Source organism: Sarcophilus harrisii, chromosome 6 (assembly GCF_902635505.1).
Source record: "Sarcophilus harrisii chromosome 6, mSarHar1.11, whole genome shotgun sequence".
Taxonomy (NCBI): domain Eukaryota; kingdom Metazoa; phylum Chordata; class Mammalia; order Dasyuromorphia; family Dasyuridae; genus Sarcophilus; species Sarcophilus harrisii.
Genome location: NC_045431.1, coordinates 182,705,136 through 182,728,604, shown reverse-complemented (window position 1 = coordinate 182,728,604; position 23,469 = coordinate 182,705,136). Strand labels below are relative to the sequence as shown.

At 36.8% G+C, this 23,469-nt stretch overlaps 1 protein-coding gene across 4 annotated transcripts in view; it reads right to left on the bottom strand.

Moving 5' to 3' along the window:
• The window catches only part of SH3TC1 (SH3 domain and tetratricopeptide repeats 1), a 103,480-nt gene extending 80,278 nt beyond the window's left edge, over positions 1 to 23,202 (bottom strand). Inside the window, exon 1 of one of the 4 annotated variants that reach the window (XM_003773412.3) lies at positions 23,073 to 23,202. The gene's annotated coding sequence lies outside the window, so the exon portion shown is untranslated. Of the gene's footprint in view, positions 1 to 18,973; positions 19,301 to 23,072 lie in introns of those variants that run through there. The other 3 variants (XM_031943297.1, XM_031943295.1, XM_023506125.2) reach the window with 3 other exon arrangements.
• Between the last annotated feature and the right edge of the window lie 267 nt (positions 23,203 to 23,469).

Sequence of the window (23,469 nt, the reverse complement as noted above, 5' to 3'; positions counted from 1 at the left end):
TCAGAAGACTTAGGTTTGATAACTTGTTTTGTAACCATGGACAAATCACTTCATTCCTCTGTGTCTCAATTCACCCATTTGTAAAATAGGGAGATTATTTGTTTTACCTTACGAAGTTGTCATAAGAATGAAAAAAAAATACTATCATCAGAATTAGAACTTCCAGAAATCATCTAAGATCATAGAACTTAGAGCCAGAAATGATGCAGAATAATATTCAGTTTTTGTTGTTGTTCAATCATGTTCAATTTTTCACAACCTTATTTGGGGCTTTCTTGCAAAGATACTTTAGTAATGGTTTGCCATATCCTTCTCCAGCTCATTTTATAGATGAGGAAACTGAGGCAAACAAGGTTAAATTACTTTTCCAATGTACAGTTAGCGAGTGCTTAAGGCTGAATTTAATTTTACAAAGGTGAGTCTTTTTGATTCCAGGTCCCAAGTTCTATGGCACTATGAAGTCACGAAGGAGTCTTTCAGAACAGTGAATACTGGACATGGACTCTGTAAAACTTTAGATATATCATAAAGCCCATCATTTTATGGAGACTGGGAAGTATAACACTATATTGTGATTTTACTGGCAAAGGGAACTACCAGAGGAAGGAACTCTCTACAAGGGAAGAAAGAATGAGTAAACTATTAAGCACTTACTATGTGCTAAGCACTGTGTTGAGTACTTTACAAATATGTCATTTATCTTCATAATTCTAGAAGATAGGTATTATTTCTTTCCATTTTACAGTTGAGAAGTACTATATTCTCTTTATAGATGAGGAAATTGAGGCAGAGAGAAAAAGATACAATGAATTGCCTAGAGTCACACAACTAGTGAGTGTCTGAGACTGAATTTGAACTCACTTCTCCTTGGCTCTAGATTTTGTGCTCTATTCATTGCACAACCACCAGAACTGGTCAACACCTTTTCTTCAAGGATAATCTTATAGTTGTCTAGAACATTGAGGGGTTATATATGGCTTGTCCAGAGTCAGGATAGGTCAAAGGCAGCAATTGAATCTAGATCTTCCTAGTTTTGAGGCTAGCCCTTTATCCACTACACCATAACTCATTTTATAAAATCATTTAAGATGAGAAAATCATTAAGATAATATTAAGTTAAGATGATTAAAAACTTTACAAATGGTCTCTCCTTTGAGTCACATCATAGTCTGATAAAGTGGAAGCTCTAGTATGATCACTTCTATTTTACAAAGAAGGAAACAGAAAGGTGAATGACTCAAATGTCTCATTCTAAATTGGACAAATAATAAGGAGGCGAGCCCCATTGTCAGTGGTCTATCTGTTTTCAGATAAAAACAAGAAATATTCCCATTGCTGCTCTCATTATACACCAGAAACATTTATTAATCACCTACTCTATACATCATACTTATAATCCCTGCTTGTGATTCCTTCTGTTGGGGGAGCCTGAGGCTCCCTCTAGATTGCTAGAGCTCAGAAGTTTGAGCTGCAATAGGGATAAAGACATCTTGGGGTGCACACTAAGTTCAGTACCAATGTGATGGGCCCTGTGGAGATGGGGGGAGGACCACCATGCTGGTTAAGAATGGGGAAATGAACCAGATCAGAAACAAAGCAAGTCAAAGTTTCCCCACTGATCAGCACTAGTACTGAGCTCAGTTTGACTGGTACACTCACAGACTAGGAGAGATACAGGGACCCAGCTTAAAAAAAAAAAAAAAAAAAAAAAAAGTTATTGTTCTCATTTGAAAATAACCTAGTTTCAAAGGCCATCCCCAGAGAGGCCCTCAGTAAGTTAGTTCTGATCTTTCTTGGTCATGGTTCAAAGTTTACTCCACCCCTCTCTTCCTGTTGTCCCCACATTCCTTGGACTCTGCTTCTTCCACTCCATAAACACAGTGCTGGGCTAGGAGTTTTCTTCCCAAACTTCCCAAGAATGTCACCACTGAATAGATCAGAGAGCACCTAGCCCTGCCCCACCCCACTAACTTACCCAGAGAGGACCCAGACCCAAAGACTCCTGAGCTCATATAGCCAGTTAATGTCCATGCTATTTCCCTTATATTACATTTGCCAAAACAAATACTTGCAAACCACAGATAAATCTTCTCTTTTCTCACAGCCTCCCAATACCTATGCAAGTAAGTCAATAAACTAAAGATGATTCACAGGTAAGCAAGAAGTGGGGCGTGGCATTGGGAGGTTCGGTCTCAAAAGTTCCAATCCTTGGATTGGCTTCATGACCCCATCTCTTGGCAGAGATGCTGGAGTGGTTTGCCATTTCCTTCTCCAGATCATTTTCCAGACAAGAAAACTGAGGCAGTGGCTAGTCAGAGAACTAGTAAGTATCTGAGACCAATTTTGAACTCAGACCTGAAACTTCCTGAATCCAAACCCAGTGGTCTATCCGCTGTGCCATCTCACTGCCCACCTGGGAGGAGGATAGCTTCCCTTTCATTTCTGGCTGTCTCCTCTTTGAGACTCCAGGTTTAAATGGCTCGTTACGATTTTGAGCACATGCAGATCTGGCACAGTATTTCCTACAGAGATAGACTTTAGAAACTAGGAGTAATGTATGTAATTCATTGTAATTTTTTACATTATTACATTGTAACACATTTCCATGTTACATAGTAACATGTAAATTCATATGTAAGAAGGAAAGTTTTGTGTGCAACAAAGAGTTATTGAGAATCTGTGTCTTTCAAGGCCACTCTGGTAACCGGCTGGTTATCCCTGGGCCTTTGTGTTAATGTGTGACCAGGTAACCTCTTAGGTTCCTGCCAGCAGGTTCCATTCTACAATCCCTGGGAGTTACTGATATTATCCAAAGCTGCTTCTCAGTGCTGACATTCAGCAATGGCCATAGCAAGTACTTTACATTCTATTCTGCACACCAGCACTATCTTAGAACCCCTTACTGATTCTGAGATTGCTACATTTTACTGCACCTCAAACAATTATCAGGGACATGGACCAGCTAATGGGCTTTTGCTAATTTGGATTAAGCAAAACTCGGATAGTGAGAGTAGGATATACAGCAAAGGCAACATAATAAGAGTAGTAATAATGGTGTTAATAATAGTTAACATTTATATATGAGAACTTTAAGGGTTTTAAAAGTACTTTACATATCTCATTAACCATCATAACCACATCAACCATGGAATGTAACTGCTATTATTATGCTCATTTTACAAATGAGGAAATTGATTAAGGCTGAGGATGACTTGTCCAAAGTCACATCATTGTAAAAATTTGAAGCTGTATTTGAATTCAGGTCTGACTTCGAGTCCAGCAGTCTAGTCACTGAAAAACCTAGCTGAAAAAATATTAGTATTAAGGGGAATAGGGAAGGAGGAAGGAAAACAAGAGCTTTGCTTTGAAGGAACCTAAGGATTCTATCTTTTTGGAAGTGATGTTAAGAGGCCAGGAACTGCAACCATCGGAGGGGTCCCAGGATATTTCCTTTCCTCACCGCTGTGTCCCTTTGGCATTATTATTCAGTTTCCTGTTTGTAAGGCTCTCTACAGCTGCAGGCTTGGCTAGGAATGGAGGGGATTTTTCAACAGCCATTGGTTTTTTACAGGTTCTGAAGAGCTCAGAGGAAGGTGGGGGAGGCAGGGAGGACGAGCCTCAGTGTCTAGGAGAACATATTGCAAAATAGCCACATATGCTCCAGCCTTCTCACTGGTCCCTCTGCCTCCAGTCTCCCAATCTAATCAAGCTGTTATTGAGCCAGCTGCGAGAAGATTTTTTTTCCTTTTTAACAAATTTAATAGTATTTTATTTTATTTTTCCAATTACATGTAAAAAATAGTTTTCAACATTCATTTTGTTTGAGTTCTCCTTTTTTCCCCCTCCTTCCCTCTGTTACATATACTCTTTGATCCAATATCACTGGCTTTCTGGCTGTTCCACAAACAAAACACTCCATCTCATCCAATTGTTAGTAGATTCCTTCCTAAACTACCTGGTATTAAACTATTTTGCATTTATTCTTGTGTGTGTGTGTGTGTGTGTGTGTGTGTGTGTATACCTATCCCCATTAGAATATAAATTCTTTTAGCAGGGATTATTTCTACCATCATATTTCTATTTGTAGCACTTTCTAGCAAATAACAGCTATTTAGTAGATGTTTATTGATTGATCATACATTAATAATACTTATTAACACCTTACTAATTTGAGGAAAGCAGCATAGCATAATGAACAGAGAGTTAGCGTCAGAGTCAAGAAAAATTCCTATGATAAATATTGATTGTGGGACCCTAATCAAGTCACTTAAGCTCTTGGGGTTCTAGGTTCTAAGTTGTAAGACTATAAAATACAGAGGAAGTGTCCATGTACATTGGTGAAAGGAATTTCTCCTGTGGGAGTTCCCTCTTCAATGAAATTACAGCTTTAGTCCCTATCCTCCTCCCCCCAAAATTGAAATAAAGATTGAAGCCATACTGTAGAAGAACTTAATTGCCAAACCAAGGACATTGGGCTTTATTATGGAGGCAATGGAGATGGCATAGATTTCTGAGCAAGATTATCAAGGTAACGTTTTAGAATGATTGATCTGGCAGCTGTCTGAAAGACAGAACAGAGGCATAGACATCAGCTAAGAGGCTATTAATATAAACTAGGCAAGTGAAGGGCCTGAAGTGGGGTGATATCAATGTGAGTGAAGATAAAAGGACAGATACCTCAAATGAAAAACTGAAGAGACTGATACAGATATACATGGAAACTATCCAACAACTTAGATTTCAGGAAGGATGTTGATAAGCTGGAGAGCATCCAGAAGAAAACAATCAAGATGGTGAAGGGTTCTGAGATAGGAGGCCCATTTTTTGACTTATTATCTGAAGCTGGAGGAGACCTCAGAGGCCATGTAGTCCAACCCTTCTTGTTTTACAAATAGAAAAATTGAGAACTAAGAAGTTGAATGGCTTGTTCAACTTCAAACAAGTAGCTAGCATCCAAGGTAGGATGGGTGGGAGGTTCCTTGACTCCATAGCTAGTCTTATTTCTAATATACCAAATTACCTACTTTGAAGGATCTGGCTATTTAGCTTAAAGAAAAAAAAAACACTTAAGGCAAGTGGGGAGACCAGGAGATTTCTCTTCAAATATTTGAAGGGTTGTTTTAGAAGAGGGATGATCCTAGTAACAGAACTAAGAACAGATAGGGAGTGAGCAGGTGGGGGAACAATGGATTGACCATTTAGAGTGATCATTTTTTTCTTTAAACCGTATTTCTGCAACACCACTCAAAATCCTTGGCCACATATTCAGACCTGCTCATAATATGTGACAACCGCCCCCTTTGGAAATGGTAGAAGAAAGCAATTTGTTCCAATTGGCATGAAGGCAGCTAAAGCAGGCTCTATGGAGCGCTTAGAACTTGGTCAGATATCAAAGATCCTAAGGTCATCCAATGCATCCTGGGTCATCACCAGTTATCCTGACTTTCTTCTGGCCACTGGACTGTAATGACTGGAAAAAAGAATGACGCACATGGCTGTGCATTTCTGCCTCATTTGCCCAATTCACACACAAGTCAAGACATCACTCCATAATGTCATTGGTCCTCTTTGAAAATGAAAGACAAACAACAACTCTGAAATATCTTTTGCAAAGAAGCTGGTTTTCTTACTAAACCTAACCCCATAATTAATGCCTTCATAATTATGATCACATTGTCCCTCCATTGTGGTAAGATTTTCACTCAACTCCAAATCCTACCCATCCTTCAAGTCCCTTGAACCCCAAAGAGATTTTTAAACTTTTGTCACTCATGACCCCTTTTCACTCAATGTATTTTTACATGACTCCAGGTATATAAAATAGGTATACAAATGAAACATTTACTGATAATAATTCATAATTTCATGACCCCCACATTCAGTTACAAGACTCCATATGGAGTTGCAATACACAGTTTAAGAAGCTGGGATCTAGAGTACTAAAAATTATAGTCCTGGCCCAATTGCTTAGTTTCTATGACTTGGATAAGTCCCCTTTGCCATTGGGGCCTCAATTTCCCATCTATAAACTGGATTAAATGATCTCTGAGGTCCCTCCCAGATCTACATTCAATGTCCATTAAGAAAAAGCTAAAATTAATTTTATCCCAACGATTCCAAAAGTGCTTGGGCATCCTTCAGTAAACTCCAATTTAAAGGATCCCTACAGTATAAGCTACTAGAGTAATTGGGCACTAACTCTAATTTTTTGGTTCATAATAATATTTATGATTTCTATAATTAAATTGTTTTTAAATTATTAAACTAAATTATACTTCCTATATCTTTTTAAATTTTACAAAGTATTTCCCCCAAAACAATTCTGAGAAGAAAGTTTTACCCTCATCTCACTGATAAAGAAATGAAATTTCAAAAAGAAGATGCTGTTTATTTGGAGTCACTCAGCTAATAAAAAAGCAGAGTCATATTTGGATTCTGGCTACCTTGGTCCAAATCCAGAGAGCTTTTCTTTTCCCCTACTTTTTTCCAGCAGAATGGCAAATGCCCCAGAATATACTAGTAGATTGGTCTAATTTGCAAGATTGGTCTAATTTGCAAAGGTATCTATGAAACCGGTAAAGAAAGGGTTTCTAAGGAGAAAAGTGGAGGTTGGCCAAATTCTAGTCTAAACCTCCCTCTTTGTCCTTATTTTCCTATTCTCCCTCTCACATAACCCATATTCCAAACTGTTATTACTTAATCTTCTCTTAACACACTCCCTGTTCTCTTCAGGCCATAGAGATGAAAAACCTTCCTTCTAAAGACTTCCTAGAATTTATCCCATCCTCCAAATGTGATTGCTCTTTGCTTTGAACCCTTAGGAAGACATTCTGTTTTTGTCCCTCTGGGGCTGTGCATATGTTTAACCCTTTCTAGATGACAATCTTCCTGAGGGAAAGGGCTATGTTTTAATATCTCTGAATCACCTCCTCCCAGATCTCCCACAGACAGCAGCTGACATGCAAATTATTTGTTGAATAGCAAACTATTTGAAGATTCATTGCTTTTCTTTGTCCCCTAAACTTATGTTGAAAACCCTTTTAATACCAAGTTTAATATCAAGAAAAAAAATTAATACCACACACCCCCACCATCAAACCATTCCTTATGATGAAGGAAAGCAAAGCCAGTGATGGGTGATAGCACATACAGACCTGTAGTCCCTCATCTTTCTATTAAAATATGTTACTGTAGTTCCTTAATAATGCATGGAACATCTAATTTATAACAGACTTGGAAGGTAAATGATGCAGGTGTTGAGTCCTACTTTCCAGAGGAGTAAATGAAGGAACAGAAAGAATGAAATTATTTGCTCTCAGGATCACAAAGTTAATATGTATCAGGGTCAAGATATTGTCTCAGGCTCATGACTCTAAATCCAAGGATTTTTTCATAATTCATAATTGTTGGGTTTTTTAGTAAGTCAAAAAATTACATTCCTTTGTAACTCCAGCATATGGAAAGATGAATCCCCTTCCTAATCTGGGACCTTGACCTGAAATATACTGAACCCTTCATTCTCACTCCTTCCCCTCATCATAATTCTCTTCTTAAACTTCTGCAGGAACTTTTTAATTATTCCCTTTTAATTTATAATGGTTTATATATCATTCATCTTAAATCTGACCAGTTTTTCCTTTTTATTAATTTTACATTTTCCCTAGATGATTAGTGTCTAACTAACAGATAGGAATTAGTTAGCACCTTGAAATTCCTCCAAATAGTTTAAAACCCATCTTTGCATAATTCTGCCTCATTCTACCTGAGCCTACAAAACCAACCAGTTGTCTAATAATTAGCTGTACCTACCTGGTCTTTCTGCCTGGAGTTTCTCCTGTAAGGCAACTAACTTACAGACCTCAAACCTGCCAGTGAATTAGGAGGGTGTCTACCCAAGCATATAAAGACTTACTCTGACAGAATGGATGAATGAGAACAATTTGTGGAAATGGTCATGAATGAGGCTGAAGTAAGCCCTTTGCTCTATCACATCATTTATTGGTCATCTTCAAAAATGGACAAACAATAATATTATATACTGCTGCCAAAGTGATTATCTTTAACTATATTTGTGACCTTGTGATTCCCTCTACTCAACAATTACTTCGGATCCCTAGGGCCTAAAAGGAAAATATCGTTTAATTTATAGTCTTTATGCAACCGGCCTCAAATCTTTCTTTACTGCCTCACTGAAAATTATTCCCACTCCTCCATTCTATGATGAATTCAAATTGACCTTCTCTTTCTTGTTCACACAGCACACACTATATCCTATCTCCTTATCTTTGTATTAGTGGTCCAGTAACTGAGATAGATTTTCTACTCTGATTTGCCTTGAGATGAGACCTTTTCCCCTTCAAGATATAGCTGAAGTATCACCTTTTTCTTCATGAAACTTCTCCTCAACTAATTTTACCCCCCCTCAAATTACCTTGTATTTGTTTATATTTCTTCTTTTTAATATTTCTACTGTAATAAATGATTTTTAAAAAGCACTTAAGTGCTTACTTTGTACAAAACACCATGCTAAATTCCAAAAATATAAATTTTAAAAGGCAGTCCTTGTTTCCAAGCCATTCACATTCTATTCAGAAGACACTGTCTATGAAAAATTCCATTGACAAAAATCCATTGATTGTTAAGGGACAGAAGTAAAGCAGATGATAATCCCTCTCTTTTAATGTCATTTCTGTTAATAACATCATATCAGTTTCTGATATTACAGCATTTGACAGCACCAAGGATTTTGGTGGCAAGAAATTTCTTTTATGCGTCATCAGTAGCTATGACAGCAACATGGGAAGAAGCAATTGCCAAGCCATATGTCCATAAGGGTTGCTTCCTAGGGTGATAATACTATATACTGCTGCCAAAGTGATTCTCTTTAACTATATTTGTGACCTTGTGACATCTGGGTAGTCTGGGGGCATCCTGCCAGTGTCAGGGCTCTTAGGCTTTACCTGTTCATTGGTCAGTAATTGTTATTAGTGGTAACTGATTTATTTACAAGGATAAAATAGATGACATAAGATTCAGAGGATTATCCTCCCATCTTGTAGGTGGGAGAAACTGAAGACTTTTTTTACCCAGACACTGAGTCTACTGACTGCAAGTCCGTCACATTTCCCACTCCATTGCCTTCTGATGTGGACACCATCAGGCTAATCCTTTGGCACAGAACCTTAGAGTCACTAAGATTATAGGGAGATGAAAGAAATCTAAGTACTTCTATTCCCTTCACTAGAAAAGTCAGATCGGAGACATTGGTGTTATCTGTACTCTCAGATATTCCAGGAATCAACAGAGAACTACAGCTGTCTAGCCTAACAGTACAGCTACTTTGTGCAATTACCCAGGCTTACCATAATGCTCCCATCCAGCTCTTTTGACACATTTACAACATAGAATGTTAGAACTGGAAGAGACATTGGAGATAATAAAATTCCACACAGGGAGGAAAATAAGTCTCACAGAGGTGAAATGCCTTGTCTTCTATTACACAGCAAATGAATAACTCTGGTATTTGCACTGTATTTTAAACAAGGGAGATAAGACAGACTTAGTGCAATAGAGGAATAGGAAAGCTAGGAAAGAACCAGATTCTAGGCTGAGTTTTGCTGCTATATTACTGTAGTGAATGTATCAGAAAGAATAGGGGAGCCAGAAGACTGGGGTTCAAATTCTCCCTCTGTCTGTCTAATTAGACAAGACTTTGAATAGGATAAAAATTTGGTAAATGAAGGGAATTAATAATCCAACTGAATACTGTTTAACATTTCAAGCAGTGGTTGAGACACAGAAGACATGTTCATCAAAACTGGCAGAAAGCAGAAGGCACAAAGCCGGGAGGGATGGCTGATGTAGTGAATGAGTCAAAGTTCAAAAGGGACAGGGGACATTCATCCTCCTAGATTTCATCTTACCTGATCCAGCCTTAAATCTTACCCTTGGGCTTAAACAATCAATTGTATAATCAGAGAAGGGAGAGGAATATCCAGAGAGAGGGGGAGGGAGAGGGGATGATGAGTAGACCTCAAGTTCTATATGAGTCAGCAGTGTTGTGGCAGCCAAAAAACCTAAGGCAATCTTGGGTTGCATTGAGGAAGATCAGCTGCTTCCAGGAATCAGAAGGTGGCATTACCCTGTTCTCCGCCATGGTCAGGCTATCTCTAGGATATTGTGTTTAGTTCTGGGTGCCACAGTTTAGTAAGGACTTTGATAAACTGGAGGGTGTTCAGAGGAAGACAACAAAGATAGAAAATGTGCTGGAGTCGAGGTCACAAGCCATAGACTTAGTAAGGAGGAGGAAAGTTTGCAGAGGTCAATGTAGCTAATTAGTTTCAAGTTCTTAAATAGAAGACATTCATTTGCTCTTTTTGGTCCCAATGTATCTTTCCCACAACAATGGATGGATTGAGCTAATTTATGATTGACAGTAGGAAACTCTACCTATCAATTAAAGCTGTCCATAAATGCAATAGATTGTATCAGGTGTGAATGGCTACTGGATCATAGAAGTATGTCTTCAAGCAGAGCCTGGATGAATCTTTTTAGGGGGAGAGGGGATATATATTGTAGCAGGGACTCCTTTTCAGGCCTGGATTAAACTGAAGTCCTTTCCATCTCTCAAATTCTCTTAATTTCTTCTTTCTATGTCTTCCTTTCCTTAGATATAAAATAGAGAGATTTGGACTCAATGATTTCCAAATCCCCCTTCAGCACCTTCATTCTACATCCTGTTATATTATAATCTCTCCGAGCTCTAACATTCTGAGTCTGTTAGATGTCCCCACTTCCCAAAAGTCATCAGGTTTTTCTATCTGGCCATTGTTCTATGCTTCAGGGAAAATAAACAGTTCAGAAATTCAAAAGCGTGAAACTCCTCTATGGCCTGTATAACCAGCCTTGTCACCTAAAACAATAGTAACAACCTTCACATCTCTATAATCCTTTAAGGTTTACAAGCACTTTTCACAGAATCCTCCTGGAAAGAAACGGCCACAAAAGCATCACTGTCTTTGTGTTACATACACACACCAAAAAGACACGGAACTGAAACTGAGAGAGGGAAATAACTCGAAGCAAAGTCGGAGCTAAATTTAAGATCTGGAATTCTGACATTAACTAACTCGATTCTTTTAAACAATTATTTTTAATGAAAATGTTTAAATATACAGTTTTTTTTTAAAATAAGCATATTTTATCAAGTCATAGTGATCAAGAGTAAGGAAGGAGTTAAAAGCCTGCCAGAAATGTTGTCAATACTTCCCATGCCAAGAGATTCATGTGCCTTATTTATTTCTACCCTACACACACACATGCGCACACACACACACATACACACACTCATACACACACACACACTCTCTCTCTCACATACACACACACACACACACACACACACACACACAACATACACACACTTTTTTTTTTTTTTTGGTAAAACAGGAGAAGTGACTTCATATTCTGTATCAAACTGTAAAATCAGAGACCAAAAGAGAAAAATACAGAGTCCAGAGTGTGAGGAAATGCTGTGGCCCAGCAGTCTAGAGGATAATGCTGACATCAGAGAAATCCAGCTGTGACAGGAGCATACTATAGATGACCAGATGCTGAGTTTCTTAGAGTAGGTGGGGATAGAAATCAAGATGGAATAAAAAACAAACAAACAAACAATAACAATCATAACAGCAGGGGCATCTCTTTTATCTGCTATTCAACATTATCAGGAAGTTAGTAACAGCTTATTACTTATGGAGCAATTCCAAACTGACAATGTACTATGATGGAAAGAGTGAGGGATTTGGAGTCAGAGACCCCTAGATTATTCCCTGTGACTCCTTGATTAAAAGAAGGCCTGAATATCAGCTTGATCATCTTTAAAATGAAAGGTTTGAAGCTCAGTGGTACAATAGATAGAGAGCTGGGTTTGCAGGGAAGAAGACCTGAATGCAAATCTCACACTAGTTATGTGTGTGTTACTAGTTACCCTGGGCAATCCATTTAACCTTTTTCTGCCTCAGTTCCCTCTTCTATAAAATGAAGTTAAATCAAATCATCCTTCCACAATAGGACTGTTCCTGTTGCAGTTTTGATATGTCACAGGTTGGCATAAGAAACTAAAAGAGAATTTGGGGGAAGTTGACCAAATACTTAAATGAGTATTTGGGGACAGTTTTGTGGAAGCTGCAGATGACACTTGAAGCCTATAACCAAATAATTTAATGGGAATTTAAGGGGATTTTTGTTAAGCTGTAACTGACACTTGAAGGCCACAAAGTCTATGACCAAATAATTAAATGGGAATTTAGGGGGAGTTTTGTGAAACTGCAAATGACACATGAAGGCCAACCATAGTCTATGACCAAATACTTAACCAAATTTTACAATAAACTGCTGAAAACATTGCATAAAAGAAAAGGATAAAAAATTCAAACATCTCTGATATGAAGAGAATGACCAAAATATTTTACATGGATTTTCCAAATCATGGGATATTGGCTCCTAACTCCAGTGATATGGAATGAATAAATATAATAGCACCTACCTCCCAAAGTTGTTGTGAGAATAAAATGAAATTTTTGTAAAACACTTTGTAAACTTTAAAGTGGTATATATGTGCTAGATGTTGTTATTGTTATCATTATTATTTAACCTTGGTATTATATTTCTACTACAATTCTAAATCTTGGGACACTTTCCTCATAGTTACTACTTTACCAGCAATTTGCTGATGGAAAAAAACTAAGAATCAGAAGAACAATAATGCCATAGCCAAGGTCATACACAGAATAAACGTTAAGAATTGTGTTACATTGATGCTACAAAAGAAAAAAAAAAAAAAGAAATCACTGTCAAGTAGGGAAAATCCCTGGATTTCATGGAAGAGTTAACATTTAACTGGGCTTTGAAGAAAAGGATTTCAACAAGTAGAGAAAAGGAAAGAGTGCTTTATAAAACTTAGAACAATGTACATAGTAGGCCCTTGATAAATGTTAGTTGATTGGTTGATTATAGAAATGAAAGATATTCTGTCCAGAACCAGGAGAGGTAAGAGTGAGATCAGTAATATATCAGGTCAGTAAATGTGGTCATCAAGATTTTTTTAAATGATATTAGGAGGAGGGGAAGGTGAAAATCTGTAGCTTATATAGCCTTTCAGTTTGCAAAGTTATGTCATTCTCTAATCTCATTTGATATTCACAATAACCTTAAAAAAAAAATCAGACAACCAGGGCTGGCTGAGGAAATTAAAGGCAAATGACTTTTCCAAAGTGAGACTCAATAGAAGCCCTATCTTTGGACTCAGTTTAGAATGTTTTCCATTATATTATTAACTCTAATTTAAACTCACAGAAAGTAGAGATGAAAATATAGTAGTTCTTCAAGTCTGAGGATGTGATTGTTGTTAGTTGGGGAACTTATGGCACACAGGCAAGTCTTGGCTAAGGCAGGTAGAGATTTAGTGACTGATTTCAATATCATAATACTGGTGAATTCCAAAGGCAGAATTTGAATTCATACCTTTCTTTTTCATAGTGCCAGGAGTTGTGCTAGACCCTAAATTACAAATAATAAAACAATCCAAATTCTGAAAGTACTTACATTCTATTGAAAAGATAGCAAGTACATACACACATGACATGTACAGCTAAAGCAACATGGCACCTAGGAGGTAAGAAAGAATCAGCATATGCTAGCTAGCATTTTTCCACATTACCTCTCAAATATGGGACATCACTTAAGTGAAGTAATATGGTTGCTTAGAGCAATGGCTCTTGAAGTCCCGAGAATTCTAGAGGTCTCTGAGACCCTTTCAGAGGGTCTACAATTTAAAAATTATTTTTATTTCTAATGTGGTAAACATATATTATCTATATAACTACATAAACAAAAATTCTTTGGATGGATCATCAATAATTTTTAATAGCATAAAATATTGAGAACAAGTTTGAGAACCACTGGCTTAGAGAGTCAATAGAAAAGTTATGATTTCAAGAACCCTTCAGAAACTTTCTGTAGGATCAAGCCCAGGAACCAACTGGTCAATGCCAATGTCAAAGTTGACATTAGAATATTTTAATACTTATTTTCAGATGGTGGACATAATTGTGTGGGTTAGCTTCCATTTCTGGCTTATGTGAAGTTATGGCATCAAAGTATTAGCATAATCTCCATAGAGTTGACTCTTGTCACCAATGAAATTCAAATTTTCTGAAAAAATTCTGTATCTTTCCTTTTTTCTTATTAAATTTGACATTGTAGCATACTAACTTATGAGTCCATTATATCTGTCTCTTCTATGAGAATGGAAGAACCTTCATTTCTTATAGGATCAGAAAAACAGATCTGAAAGAGATCTAATTTTAACCACCTCATTTTATAGATGTGGAAGCTGTGACCCAAAAATATTAAATTACTTGTTCACATTCCCACAGGTATTTAAGTGAAAGAGGTAGAATTGAAATTCAGGTCTTCTTGTAGTATTTCTTCCATTATACCATGCTGTTTCCTTATATGCCCTCTCTCCAACCTAGCAAAAGACTCTATCTACTTACCTACCTATAGATATATCAATATTAATATTAACCAATAATTAATCAATAATATTGATAATTAAGCAGTATGTTTGTTGAATGGAAATAGCAGACATTAAATAAACATTGAAGATATTAATAGGAGACTACAAAATAAATATTGAAAGTATTAATGCCACCTGAAGGCAGCTATAACTTGGACACAGAATTGAGACCAAAAGGATTTTTCAAGAAAACTCACTGCTAACCTCTTCACCTTGTAGAGGAGCAAAATTAAACCCAGAGAAAGGAAGATATGTATTCCCCATCAAAAAGTAACTCATTGATTATTGAACTGATATAGACTGATTAGATCAGGTCTCTTTTCTTATGGGGGGGTGGGGAGGAGGGTATGCAGGTGGAGACAATAATGATAAAAGAATACTGAGGAATACAACCCCATACAAATACAAAAGAATTCCAGAGCATGGGTTCATAAGCTTTATTTTCTTATTCCCAGATATGATGCATTCTAATGTTTCAGAGCCTCTTTTATCAGCTCAGAGAATTACTGAATTGCAAAGTTGAAAGGGACCATATCAGTCATTTGGTCCAACTGATATCCCAAAAAGAATCTTGATTACACCCCACCCAACCCATCCATTCTCCAGGTTGGCTAGAAGATCTCCTGGGAGAGAGAATATGCTCCCCACCAAGAGGGTCCATTATACTTAGACATGAATATTAGGAGAATAAATTGAACCCTTGACAACTTCTACCCATTGTGCCTTCTGAAGTCAAACAAAACAAATTGAATGGTTTTCACAATATGACATTTTCAGTACTTAAAGATGGTTATCCTATTTACCCTCTCCTCCAACCTTCTCTACTTCAGGTTAAACCATTCCCTTTCTTTCAATAAATGTTCATATGTCATAGACTCAGGTCCTCAACCACAAGAGTCTTCCCCTGGACAGCTGCTCTCCAGATTATCAATGTCTTTTCTAAAGCTGCCATGGGCTTCAAAGCAGATGTTGTCTGATGAACAGAAAACCTCATTTTGCCTGGAAGCCATTCATTCACTCCACTATCAACAATCATTTATTATCGTACATGTACTGTTCTCAGCACAGACAAAGAGAAACACAGTCTGTCCTCAAGGAATTTAAAATCTAAAGCTCTACTTTGTTTAGAGTTACTTATTAAGTTAGCCTTATTAGATTTGGAGGCTGCCGAAGTACAGTCCTCCTCTGTATGAGCTACTTATTCCCTAGGATCTGGGGATTATTAAACCCAGGTTGGATATGAGGAATAGGAAATAAACAGACCAGCAGGTGGATACAGCAGCATGACTGATGAATATTCATGAATACAGACTTAACTCCAAATAAGTTCCTTCAGTTTAAAATAGCAGTGGTCAGACTATTAGATGGAATAGAGTGGCCTTTGGAGTAGTTATACATGCAGCTTCATAGCTCTGGACTTAACAGTGTGTATCAATGAAGTGGGCCAAAGATAAAGAGATGCTTTTTTTTATATCTTCCCTATATAAATATGTTCATGTGGTTGTATATATTATTCAATAAAACATAATTATATCATCTGTTCTCAAAATCTTGATTCTGATTAACAAACAGGCTATTAATATTATATCAAATACTTTCTAGAACTACCCACCAAAATATCACCTTCCATCTACCACATCAGCACCTGAGACCCAACCATCTAGAATATTAAGGCAAAATCCTTGCTGCAAAAGTTGTATTCCCACCTAAATGGAAACCTCTCTGGTACTCAGAAGATTATTATCAACAAATACTTGTTGATTAATAAGAAAAAAGATCAAGTCCCTAGTACACTCAGAAATTCTCTAGTGTAGAGACATAAAAGCTGATAAACTCTTGGAACTGTCAATACTTATTAGGAAGCACTAGACTATATCCTGTCATAAAAGGATCACAAGACCTTAAAGTCCAAAGAGGCCTTAAGACATAGAACATTTGGGGCAGCTAGATAGTGCAGGGAATAGAATATCAGCCCTGAACAGGAGGACCTGAGTTCAAATCTGGCCTCAGACACGTCACTTAACCCCAATTGCCTCAAAAAAAAAAAAAAAAAAGACAGAACATTAGAGTTGGAAGAAACCTTAAGATACAACCCTTTTTCCTGTAATGAATTCTTTAAGCAGTCTGATAAAACTAGTGATAAAATCCTTCTCAGAATCATATTTTTACATATATAAATTAAAGTACATTGGATTATAAAGGAAACTAATTATATTGAAAAACAGTTATCAAAATATTTTAAAATTACAATTTAAAAATGTCTAACAAATAGTTTAACTACCATAGTTCTTTCAACACATTAAAGAATGCAAATAATATCCTGAGATATTTACAGATATAATATTCTGTGAAAATTCCTATGATTTCTACTGGAACTAAAGGCTTAGTTACTGCAATGTTATGATTTGCTGCCATTCACAACTGAAGGAAATAATAAATTTCAGTTAGAGGATGGTAAAAAGTAAAGAGATTATTTTTTTCCCACCCAAGTTCATACATCCCCTAGAATCTATTCATGGAACCCTTAGGGGTCCATGGACTACCATAAACTAATAACCCCTGATCTAGGCCAGGCATGGTACTGAGCTCTGTAATTCCTGCTACAAGAAAAGCTGAGGTTGATGGTTCACTTGAGTTCCAGAGTTCTGAGTGGTGGTGGGAATAAGCTAATAGGGTATTTATAGTGTGTGGCACTAATATGGTAAACCCCTAGCAAGGGAGCAAGTGCTAAGAAAAGAGCCAAAAGGCCCACATCATAATAAAGCAACTCAGAACTCCTCTGCTGATCCATTTAGTTGTTGGATAAGGCTTTTTGAGGAGCTGTGGCACTTCCAACTTGTCCAAGGAAAGGAAGAAGAGAAGGAATAACAGAAAATGACAAAGAGAAATATTATCTTCATTTGGGGGAAATTGAGATTTCTTATAGCAAAAAAAAAAAAAAAAAAAAAAAAAAAAAAAAAAATGTGTTACCTAATAAATTGAATGGAGATTCAAATATAGGTCTCACCTCTTTCTCAAACTCTAGTAGGAGGAAAAGGAGGTGGAAGGAGACTCCAGTTCTAGTTCAACATCTTCACTTACAGGAATTACAAAGAATTAACTTGGAGGAATTACAGTAATTGATTCCTAAAATGCAGAGAGGCCGGAATGTAAGCTTTTAATAAGACAGGGACTATTTCATTATTCTCTTTGTATCATCAACAAGCAACAAAAGCTTGTTGATTAATAAGAAAAAAGATCAAGCACCCAATGCACTCAGAAATTCTCTAGGGTGGAGACCTAAAAGCTGATTAACTCTTGGGATTGGCAACCTAGCAGATCCACTTCCACATAAGGCTCACATTCCTGCATTTCCTGCCTCCCAAGCATATTCTCATAGCGACAGCATATCTTTGGGAGTGCACTGCTGAAGAGACAAAAGCATAGCTCAGGAGCCCCTGTCAGCAAAGAGAAAAGTCCTGGAGATTTTCCTGTTATTACTCCTAAGGAACAGGAGTCAGCAACATGGAGAGAGAGCCTCACAGGAAGGAAGGGGTGTTTGTCAGGCACCAAAGTTCCCCCCAATGTCTGTCACACCCATGCAGACACACACATACACACACACACACACACACACACACACACACACAATTTGAGCCTTATCTTTCAAAGCAAGTGAGTATTGGGAAATTTGTTAGTCTATTGAAAGCATGCTGATTTATTAAGTGGCACAATAATTAAGCCTGAGTTTAATCTTGTCTGAGATACAGGCTAATTAAATAATCCTGAGCAAGTCACTCAGTCTGAACCTGTTTCTTTGGATATAAAATGAGGATATTAACAGCATCTATTGTTCAAGTTATTTCAATCCTTCTGACTCTTTGTGACTCCATTTGGGGTTTTCTTGACAAAGATTACTAAAGTGGTTTGCCATTTCCTTGTACAGCTCATTTTACAGATAAGGAAACTGAGGTAAAAAGAGTTATGTGACTTTATGGCTAGTAAAAATAGTTGTAAGCTTTATCAGTTTAGTATTTTATGGGAATAATTCAGGGTATCCCAAAAGTCTGAGTGTAATTTTAAGGTATTGAAAGTTTAGTAACTTAAAACTGCATGAAGATTTTTGGAATAACTCCCAAAAGAATTACAATTCTTATTTTATAATATAAAACCGTGTTTACAATGACTTCTTCATAACCTCTCTTGGCTAATAAGTTTTACAAATAGTATTATCCCCAGATAGGAAAACTAAGGCTTAGAGGGATAAAAGTGAATTGCCTTAGTTTTGCATAGATAATAAATATTACAGTGGAGACTCAAACCTAAGTATCCTTGATTCAAAATTCATTGTTTTTGTCTAGGTAAAATACATGTTATAGCTAACATTTAAAAGAAGGAAAAAAAAAAACTCACCCAATTAGCATGGTGCCAAATGACACCATTTGGCCAGTTCTGAGATCAATTCAGATAACAATGGCCTCAGAGAAGGCAAAACCTCATCCCAAGTTTCAATAACTGTACCTCCTCAAGTGAGCAGGTCTGGTTCTATACAAGACAGAGGCAAAAGGAAGTAGGCACAAAGAAACTTATTTATAGCAACCAATAAAGTTAGTCAAGACCAAGTCCCTCCTTCTGGAGATAGATTCAAAACCAGGATCCAACCTACCTCCTATTTTTAGATGAAGGCTTCATATCTGAAGTGTGTACGTTTTTTTTTTTAAATGAGGAAAAGAGATTTACCAACACCTAGTGGCATTTTTTATTCTTTGGGAATAGGAAAAAAAAAAAAAAGTAATCTATACAGTTCCTTCAGTGAAGCTTTTCTTTTAAAAATGTTATTTTCTAAAAGACTTTTCACCACAAACATTCTCAGTTCTAAATTCCCTTCCAACTCCAGAACTGACTTTTTAAACTCTTGGGTTCCACATAAATGTGAGATGTTATTTTCCCTTTCCTAAACATCTTTCCAATTGTAAAATTCTATGACCTATCAGCTTGGATATGTTCTATCCATTCTCTCCTTATGCATCCCATCCACATTTCGCCCTCCCCTCAAATATATTTCTTCTCATTCATTACCACTGTCCTTTTGCCCAAGCAAATTCCAAAAGTTTCAAGCAAACGTTTATAATCACTCTTTGTTGTACGTCTAGAAGAAATTATATTCACTTTGGTCTTTCTGGTGTTCATCCTTAAGGGGTATGAATAAAATGCATTTTGTTGAAGGGAAACAAGACTTTTGTCTGACTATAGCTGAAATACACAGCCCAGATAGTCCATCTTGAAGCCAGAAACAAGAGGGTTCAAACCCTGGCACTGCCACATACTGACTGTGTGAACATGGGCAAGTCAATTAACTTTTCTATATTCTGGACAATTCTCTAAGATTTAAGCTACAGAGAATGTGCTAGTCTGCATTAATAGAGTAAGCTTGCTCATCTGGGAACTCGCCATATCAGTTATACCACAGATCAGACAATCATAGATTTAGAGCTGGAAAGAACCTTAGAAATCATCATGGACAGCCCTCTCAATTTAATAAATGAAAAAACTGAGGCTCAGAGAAGTAAACTAAGTGTCTAAGGTGAGATTTGAACTTGTTTTCCAGACAACAAATTCAAGACTCTTCCATCTACGTCACCCCATTCAGTTCCTATTCCTATACCTTATGCACATAGAAATATATAATTCATCATTGTATATATTTATAGATTATATTGTACATTTGTTTTAAAATATTTGCACTATATATTTGCATACATATGGATATTTTTATATCCATATGTATTTATAAAACACTCTTGAGATCTTCAAAATGCTTTTTTCATGACAAAATTGTAAAGTAGGGCAAATATCATTATTTCCTTTTGTAGGAAATAAAGACAGAAGCAAAAAAAAAAGGGGGGGTGGGGAAATCATTTGTTCAAATTCCCAGAATAAGAAAACAGGGTCTGAATGCAGACCCAGGTGTTTTTTTTTTTTCTTCAAGATTTTGAGTCATTTTCTTTCTATTGCACCATGGTGTCTCTTGGTAGCCACATATAATCAAAACCATAGAATGGTAGCACTGAAAGGGATGTAACAGGTCACCTAATCTAAACCACCGATGACTTCACTAAATTGTTCTTCCAGGCTATCCTTAGACTTTTCATGTCTGATAAGCCAGAGTATCATAGTGCCTCCATTCAAAAGCTTCATAAATGTTTTAACTCAGTCTTGCAAACAAGGAGAGCTTGTCTACTCATATTTAAAGAATTAGGAGTCCCCAGACCCAGTTCCTCCCCACATCACAGGTAGAGACCAAGCCACAATGATCATAATTCTTGCCTCTTCCTTTACACTGAATCATCATTCAGTGGAGGCATGTAGATCTCTTCATTTCCTTTGCTCAGAAAACTGTCTCGAACATGGTTAATGTGGTTTATAAAATGATGAAAAAGAGCAATGTAAGAACCAGGGTGGATTCTCAATAAAAATGTGTAGTAGACCGAATTTTTCTTCAACAACTTCCATTTTTTCCATCTTTTCCTTTCCCCAATTTCTTTTTTCTATCTCTTTCTTCCAATGCCAGCTCCCCTTTTATTAGCCCCCAAATCCCAGTTTCTCAGATAAAAACTCACTATTTCACAAAATTAATAGGAAAACTGGAAAATGATATGTCAGAAACTCAGCATAGACCTATATCTCACATCCCATACCAAAATAAGGTCAAAATTGGTACATGATTTGGAGCATAAAGGGTGATAACATAAGCTATTTAGGAGAGCAAGGGATAGTCTAACTAGCAGATCTTTGGAGAAGGGAGGAATTTATGACCAAAAAAGAGCTACAGAATATTATGAAATACAAAATGGACAATTTTGATTACATTAAGTAAAAAAGTTTTTGCACAAACAAAACCAACACAAAGAAGATTAAAAGGGAAGTACAAATCTGGGGAAAATTTTTTTACAGCCTAGTATTTCGGATAAAATATTCATTTATGAAATACATAAAGAACTATGTAAAGAATACACATCATTTCCCAATTGAAAAATGTTCAATGGATATGAATAGACAATTTTCAGATGATGAAATTAAAGCCATCTACAGTCATATGAAAAAATGCTCTAAATTATTATTGTTTAGAGAAATGCAAATTAAAACAATCCTGAACAATCCTCACATCTCTCAGATTGGCTAAAATGACAGAAAAGATAATAATATGTGTTGGAAAGAATGTGGGAAAACTGGGCCACTAATAAATTGTTGGTGGAATTGTGAAATGATCCAACAATTCTGGAGAACAATTTGGAATTATGCCCAAAGGGTTATCAAACTGTGCACACCCTTTGATCCAGCAGTCTCACTACTGGGTTTGTATCCTAAGGAAATCATCAAGAAAGGAAAAGGACCTACATATGCAAAAATGATTGTAGCAGCTCTTTTTGTGGTTGTAAAAAATTGGAAAATGAGTAGATGTCCATCAATTGGGGAATGGCTGAATAAGTTATGGTAACATAAAAGTAATGGAATATTATTGTTCTATAAAAAAAAGAATGAACTGATTTTAGAAAGATCTGTAAAGATTTACATGAAGTGATGCTGAATAAAACAAAAATACATTGTACACGTAACAGTAAATCTTTGTGATGACAAACTATGAAAACTTGATTCTTCTCAGCAGTTCAGTGATCCAAGGCAATCCTAATAAACTTTGGATGGAAAATGCCATCTGCATCCAGAGAGAGAGCTAGGGAGATTGAATGTCAATCAATACATGTTATATTCACTTTTCCCCCTCTTTCTTCTGATTTTTTTCCCCTCCCGTTTTTCCTCTTTTGTTCTGATTTTTCTCTCCTGACATGATTCATAAAGAAATGTATATTTTTTAAAATGCACATATATAACCAGAAAAATAAAATAAAATAAAAAGTCACATTATCTAACTCTGGAAGACACAACTCTTTTCACCATACCAACCCACAAATATCATAGCAGAAGAGTCTCTTAGAGCTATCATCTATTCCAACCCCCTAATTATATAGACAAGGAACCTGAGAAGGAAAGTGATTTATCTAAAGTCACACAAATTGCAGGAGTAAGAGTTAAGGCTATATCCCTCATATAGGGATCCCATCATCTCTGAGTCCAAGGTCAGCGTTCTTATTACTTTACTAAATTTCCTTCCCCCTCTAGCCTTGAAGGAATGACAGAGCCACTGTTCCCAAGCTCCCACGTCTTCCCTAGCCCTGGGAGAAAACCTTCCAAAACATCCCAGGTTCAGAACTCCTTCTGTTTGCCCAAACTGTGCAAAATGCCAGGGCCAAACTGTGGGCCTCTACTCCAAATAAACAGGCTTACTTCAACTAGCCAAACCTAGGGCTCGAAAACCAAAACAGTAAAGCGTAGCTGTTGGAAACAGCCAACAGGAAAGAGGCCTGGGCAGAGAAATACATATATTTCACTTTTCAGGCAAGAAGGTAAAAAAAAATACACACACAAAAAAAAATGTGGCTGAAAGCACAATTACCTGGGAGTACCTTCTCTTCTTCTTCGGGAGGCACCATGGATTTCTGGCCAGGAAGACACTACAATTTTTTTTTCTGGGCCAGCTTTCATTATGAAAAACCAGTCAGTTTGCATTGGTAATTAAGTCATTGTTATTGGTTACCGCTTTCCAGTCCCTCCCAGCAGAGGGAAAGTCCCAGAACTTCTCTTTTGTGACCTTCCTCTTATCACAAAACCCAAGCATGTTATTTCAAAGGTCAGCAGGCTTGCCCTGGAACTGAGGGACTGCAGAGATTGTTCATAGAATGGCAGAGTTTATAGGGCCACCTTGATTCCCCATCTATTAATTTCTCTCCCCACCTCCCTAAAGAATTAATTTTAAGAGAGTTCAGAGAGTAAGGCATTGAAGCAGGCCTTGG